Genomic DNA, 7,539 nt, shown 5'->3' on the forward strand with positions numbered 1-7,539 from the left:
TAGCGGGAAGACTAGCAGCTGTACATCGTCACATCATTAGCTGGGTAATTCCCAGCCAATCACATGTAAGACATTGCTTTATAAGTCTGCTCACAATCTATCACATTGCTGTTTCAGTGTGCTAACACGGCAACCTCCTCCACCCCACCACCACCAGTTGAGCCCTGTCCCACACTGGGGTAGGCTCCTCGCCCCTGCCTCCTATCTCCGGCAGGACATGACGGTTCCGGGTACAACTCCCTCGGACCGCCGGACGGGGCCTACGCCAAAGAGGGAAACGTTACTTCCTGTTTTACATTTATAAAATAAATGGCATCATAAACTTCACTCAAGCCTGCGTGTCTTCCCGATAGAACACTCTTTATGTTGCAAATGCAAAAGTGCTAAATGCTAAATTTGCAAATGCAAAAGTTCCCGCCACAATGCTAGGTTGTGTCGCCACAATGCAATGTTGGTTGTAATCTGATTACAAAAGTAATTAGGTACTTTTATCTTGTTACTTTTTTGTGGGAAAGGTAGTGTAACGCATTACATCTTTAATTTCTGTAATGAGATTACAGTTACTGACATTTAAGTACATTACATTTAAATACACTACATGGGTTACACATTTTTCTGAAATAGGATACGAGTTGAGTTATATGCTGAAGCCTATTCTGGGTTCAATTCAAGTTAAGCTCAATCGACAGCAATTGTGGCATAATGTTGATTCTCAAAATTTGACTCATCCCTCCTTTTCTTTAAAAAAAGCAAAAATGGAGGTTACAGTGGAGCACTTCCAATAGAAGTCAGTGTGGCCAATATTTGGAAAGTATACAGGCAGAAACGTGAAGCTTATAATTTTATAAAAGCACTTACATTATTTCTTCTGTTAAAATTCATGGATTATTTGAGCTGTAAAGTTGTTTAAATTATAACTTTAACAGTCATTTATGGGTTTAAGGGGTTGTTGACATTACATCCTCAAGGCAATGAAGTTAGTACGTGATATTATCACACTACAATTATGTTTACATGCATATTGTTTATGTCTTGTGGCTATACTTTGGAAATAGTGAGTATTTTAACATTTACAGATTGGCCCCCATTCACTTCCATTGTAAATGCCTCACTTGAAAGCACATTTATTCATTTTATTTTTAAGTCAAAATACATTTTGTGGTAATCAACACTGTGCCACAAATGCTGTCGATTGAGCTTAACTTGTATTGAACCGGAATATTATTTTAATACTGAGTTAAGCGTTTGTTAAAATCCCTAACCCCAAGTAAAGTATGAGCAATGGTAATAGTGATGCTAGCCTTAGCAACAATATACATACAGCAATCTGAAATCATTGCACAAGAAGTATGGTAGAAACCATTCTGAACATTGCCATGATCTCACTGGATCCTGTCTTAGAATGATAATGCAATCTCCATGTGGGACACCCATTGGTTAAACACATCAAGAGATTACATCAGAATTAAGGGAAAATTAGATCATTACAATTATTAAATTACAATACAATATTCTGAATGAATAGAAGGTGTAGTGCAGAAGTCTTCCCTTGAATGTAAAACATATCGTATCTGATTGCCATTTAATTGGAAACCTGCTATGGTCCCAGATCACTATACTGCGTGCCCAATTATTAGGCAAGTGAGTATTCTGATCTTATCATTATTTCTATGCACATCTTCCAACTCCAAACCATATAAACTCGAATGCTTATTGGATTTAATCATTTTCAGGTGGTGGGCGAAAGTGACGCCTTATATCAAGGTGTGCATAATTATTAGGCAGCTTCATTACCTCAGGTAAAATGGGCCAAAAAAGAGATTTAACTGAAACTGAAAAGTCAAATATTGTTAATGCCTTAGTTTCAGACGGATGCAACACTCTTGAAACAGATAAACTATTGAGGCGTGACCACCGGACAATCAAACGTTTTGTTGTGAAGAGTCAACTGGGGCGCAAAAAACACACGGAGAAGAAAAGGCACAAATTAACTGCAAAAGACTTCAGAAGAATTACACGTGAAGCTACCAGGAACCCATTATCCTCCAATGCCACCATATTCCAGAACTGTAACCTACCTGGGGTGTCCAGAAGTACAAGGTGTCAAGTGCTCCGAGACATGGCCAAGGTCAAGAGGACCGAAACACGACCATCACTGAATATATTCACAAGTTGAAGCGTCAAGATTGGGCAAAGAAATACATGAAGGTTTTATTGACAGATGAAATGAGAGAGTGACTCTTGATGGACCAGATGGATGGGCCCGTGGCTGGATCACTAATGGACACAGGGCACCACTTCGAGTCAGGCACCAGCAAGGTGGCAGAGGGGTACTGGTATGGGCTGCTATAATTAAGGATGAGGTAGTTGGACCTGGAGTTGAAGATGGACTGAAACTCAACTCTTAAACCTACTGCCAGTTTCTGGAAAGTACTTTCTTCAAGCGGTGGAACAGGAAGGCCATGATCTTTATGCAGGACAATGCTCCAAGTACTCCACTGCTTGGCTAGCCAGCAAGGGCCTCAAAGATGCCCAAATAATGACTTAAATCCTATTGAGAACTTGTGGGCCCTTCTCAAATGTGAGATTTACAGTGAGGGAAGACAATACACCTCTTTGAACAGCATTTGGGAGGCTGTGGTTTCTGCTTCAGCGAAAGTTGATCGTGAACGGATCAAGAAACTGACAGACTCCATGGATGGAAGGCTCAGAGCAGTTATTGAAAATTATTTTTGTGAATTATTATTTTTGTAATTAGTTGCCTAATAATTGTGCACACTTATATTTCCCCCTAAGAAAGACAAAACTCACTTTTTCTTTGTTAAACATTCAGGTTTGAGGTTCAATAACATTTTGGATTGATTGAGAGCATTGTGTTTGTTCAACAATAAAGTCAATCCTGAGGAATAAAATTTGCTTATTAATTGGGTGTGCAGTGTAGTTTCAGGAAGGACAGGCAAATGTCACATTTGAGGCATTGCAACTGGAATGTTTGGAATTTTGCTGAATGAAAATTAAGCATATTTTTCGTGACTTTTCAGGATTATTTGCATTGTGACTTTGTTTTCATCCGACAACAAATTATTACTTTATTATTACTATATTAATGCAAATATAATGATAACGGAGAATAATGGGAATTACAATTAATTTTATTTATGTAAAATGTATCCCCACCCTCTCCTTTTGATTTTGTAGAGAAATGAGACCTGGGCGTGTTTTTGTGAGATTCGCCCCATTATCAAGGGAAAACCAGTCATAACGGTTTAAAGTTTAGATGTTGGCACATCAGTTGCATTAAATATACAGCAGCCTGTCCAGCAAAATAGCTCATCTCTTCCTTAATATTAAATCATGTTAAATCAGAGAGAGAGAGAGAGAGAGAGAGAGAGAGAGAGAGAGAGAGGGGGAGAGAGATACACTCTCAAATATTTGATTGGAGGAAATTGTCATGGCACGTGGCACATTTGCATGTTTAATTGGTCATGGCAGTGTAAAGATTGTTTTCCTGCTATATCAGATAACAGGTTTCTGTTTGGTCCTACAACAATTTACAGGTTCATTGGTTCAAGTCAACATGAAATGGCGATCGCAACCCATTTTGAACAGGATATTCAACATGGAAAATAAAGAAGTAGATCAGGCTACGGTGTTAATTGTCAAAAATTGATTAGATTTTGAAAAGTGGGCGGTCCTTATCAGAATGGAGCCTGGTGGTTGGAGAGGAGGGGTTGAAATATGTCAGCCGAAAAGAAAAGTCGAGCTTGAGATGGAGCAAGTTATCACATTTTGACGAAAGATTACACAGACATTTTTTCTTTGGAATGTTGCGCAATCGTTGTGTTTTAAAGGAATCTTCCGGGTTCAATACAAGTTAAGCTCAATCGACAGCATTTGTGGCACAATATTGATAACCAGAAAAACTATTATTTCGACCCGTCCCTCCTTTTCCTTAAAAAAGGCAAAATTGAGGTCACAGCGAAGCACTTAAAACTCATGTATTATTCGAACTGTAAAGTTGTTTAAATCGTCATTTTTACAGTTGTTTTAGGGTTTGATGTATTGTTGACATTACATCGTCATGAAAAGGAAGTTGCAAAATTTGCAAAAACAAATGTTAGTAAGTGATTTTATTGCACCAAAATCCTGTTAATTTGCATATTGTTTACGTCTTGTGGCTAGACTTTTGAAACAGTGAGAATTGTAACATTTACGGATGGGCAAGTCAAAAAATCTTTTTGTGGTAATCATCATTATGCCACAAATGCTGTCGATTGAGTCTAACTTGTATTGAACCTGGAATATTCCTTTAAGAAAGTAAATAAGAAACATTTAATTTCATGTTGACCCATATTAATAAATGTTCAAAAGTTTTGCAGGTGGTGATGTGGCCTCGCTGGTTTGTTTTTAAGCGTTTGCACCTCATTACATCTCTAATGTTCCTCTGTCATATAGGATGTAACTGTGGCCCTGGCTCTACATATGTTATCATAGGTATGCACAATGCAGTGTGACTACGAGCAATTGCAAAGTTAATTAAAGTGTAATTAATTACACATGAAATACCTGAATAAAGCATGAAGAGGAAAACACTTAAAAGTGTCTCAAGCTTTTTGCGATTTTTTGAGACTTGATACCTCTGTGCTGTGATTTTATGTTGTAATATGGTTTGATTTGTCTAATATAAATGTTGTAGAAGCCCCATCTGGGTTACATCTGCATATCAGTGCAAACCAGTGAAACAAATTCAAAGCTTAACGTTTATATATGGCACGATCATAGGCTGCATCTAACTGAAAGGTTTTCCTGAATTCTATTTCAAAACGGCCCATCGTCACTCTAGCAACATGCACCAACGAAACATCTGTCTGTGGTCTCTTTGAAAGTAGTTTGAGGATTCAAAAAAAAAACAAAACACACAAAAACACCCCCCAAAAAAAAAAAACATAAATAAAAAAACTCACAACAACAAAAAAAAAACACAAAAGAAAAACACAAAAAAAATACAAAAATACAATAAAATAAAAATAATAATAATACATAAATTAAAATAAATAAATAAAATAAAATACAATAAATAAATAAATAAATAAATAAATACATAAAAAAACCCCACAAAAAACACAAAAACAAAACAAAAACATCAGATTTTGTGTCAACATAGAAAAGGTTAAATGTAGTAAAATTAGCAGAACACAAGCTAATTTACATTTTACAATTTGACAAAATAAACTGAAAAAAAAAAAGTTAAAAGAATTCCAATAAATCCCAGGCTTTACAAAATCTCTCAAAATATAGTAAATAAAGCCACTAAAAAAACGTTTCGGTGATGACCGTGAAAATGTCGCTAGATTGACGTTTATTTGCAAAACTACGTCGCTCAAACATCAGAGCTGTTGTTTGGCAAAAATATTTACAGTATGTCTGGTTGTGTATTTGCTGTAGTAATTTGCTCACAAATTGGTGCACAAATGAAATGACACTGGATCGAAAGCCATTTTCTGCTGTAAAATCTCCACCTGACAACTTTCTCAAACTAAACGTGGCAATGAACAGCAATTCAGAATGTGCCCATAACAATTCAATATCAACACACTTCGTAGTTTATAACAATAACCTAGAATACCTCACTAAAATCTATCAATATCCTTTAGACTCACGTTTTAGCTTCAATTACCTGGAAACTAGTTTTTTTTTCTTCGATAAAACATACCCCAAGTCCCCGTAAACCTGCACTATACACACCCTGAAGTAATTGTTTCTAACTCTTAATTGACATTTACATGAAGTAGCATATCTGTAGTGTAAGATAATCAATTAGTGGTAATATTGTACATCGTTACAGTACTGACAGAGATGAAAAAGATTTGGTCCTCTGGTCTCTACGGGTGAGAGTTCCTTATACAGAGTCAGTGTTGTATACACAAGCTCTGCAGAAGGGAGGGAATACATATATATGTATATATATACATATATATATATATATAGAGAGAGAGAGAGAGAGAGAGAGAGAGAGAGAGAGAGAGAGAGAGAGCGAATTACATCCGTCCAAATGACGGTTTTACCTTGGATCTTGAATGTTAAACCCTCATTAATCCACAGAAGTAAAAGCTATGGCTGACGGTAATCTGTTCCCATAGAAGAGCGTCTTTTGATATGTGCGTGGATCGTTCTTTTGCTTCTACGACAGTCGTTTGTGAACTCTACAAGTCCCAGCGATGCACTGCTCTTCCAAAGTGTTCGATGGGTGGCATTTTTCAAAAACGAAAAAAAGTTTCGTTTGTTGGCTTGTTTTCGTCTCCACGTTTGTCATCATTGTCCCTTGTTACACTCATCTTTCATCACCGTGGAAACTCGTTTAAGTTAAATGCGATATGTTTCTCAAAACTCCCTTGTGTTTGATTTTGTTTCGCTTCTTCGTGTGTTTTGTGTTGTTTTTCTATTTCGTCTTTTTCGTGTCAATTTTTCAAGAGAAGTTTCCATCCGTCAAAAACTGTTCAAAACCTGCAGGAGAGAGAGAGAGAGAGAGAGAGAGAGAGAGAGAGATGTCAGGATTTTACTCGAGAGACAGACACGGGTTGCAGAGGAGGAAGAAAGCTCTGCTACATGTTGACAGCTTGATATGTGGATGTCAAACCAGGAGGCATCAGTCACGACGCAGCCCGTGTGAAGCTAAACTCGAGTGGAGGCACAGGTCGGCGCTTTTGACATAACATTAAACATGGCACGATGACATGTTACAGGTGTGCTGAAAGATTGCATCACCCACTCCACAACTTTAAGAAAATATCTGAATGTCTACTGGAGGAGTTCAGGGAGAAGTTTTTGACTTTAATGGGAGAGATTACATCATTCAGCTCACTGATTTAGACTGAATATGTGGGATGTACCAATATAGAAACTTCGGCAGATAATAATTCACCAATAATTCACTTTGTTACAGCTGCGACACCTTTGTCAAAATCGACCGACCATTGGATATGAATGTGAAAGACTAAAAAACAGAGCAATTTCTTTTTTGATTAGTTAATTTCAATCAATAAATCATCCACGATACAGAACAAACACACAAAAATTAAGGGGTGAGGACATTTGGTCCCCACAAAGTGATAAATACACGCTCACACACACACACGCTCCCTCATGCTCACACACACACACACAAACACACACACACACGCTCCCTCATGCTCACACACACACACAATCCCTCACGCTCTCACACACACACACACGCTCCCTCACACACGCACACACTCACACTCAAACACACACACGCTCCCACGCTCGCACACTCACGCTCACACACGCACGCTCCCTCACGCTCACACACACACTTGCACGCTCGCACGCTCACACACACGTTTCACTCACTCACACACTCACTGACACACTCACTCACTCACACACACACTCGCTCACTCGCTCACTCACACACTCACTCACTCACACACACACACACACACACACACACACACACTCACTCACTCACTCACACACACACACACACACTCACACACTCACTCGCACACACGCACA

The sequence above is a fragment of the Xyrauchen texanus genome, chromosome 6, assembly GCF_025860055.1.
Source record: "Xyrauchen texanus isolate HMW12.3.18 chromosome 6, RBS_HiC_50CHRs, whole genome shotgun sequence".
NCBI lineage: Eukaryota > Metazoa > Chordata > Actinopteri > Cypriniformes > Catostomidae > Xyrauchen > Xyrauchen texanus.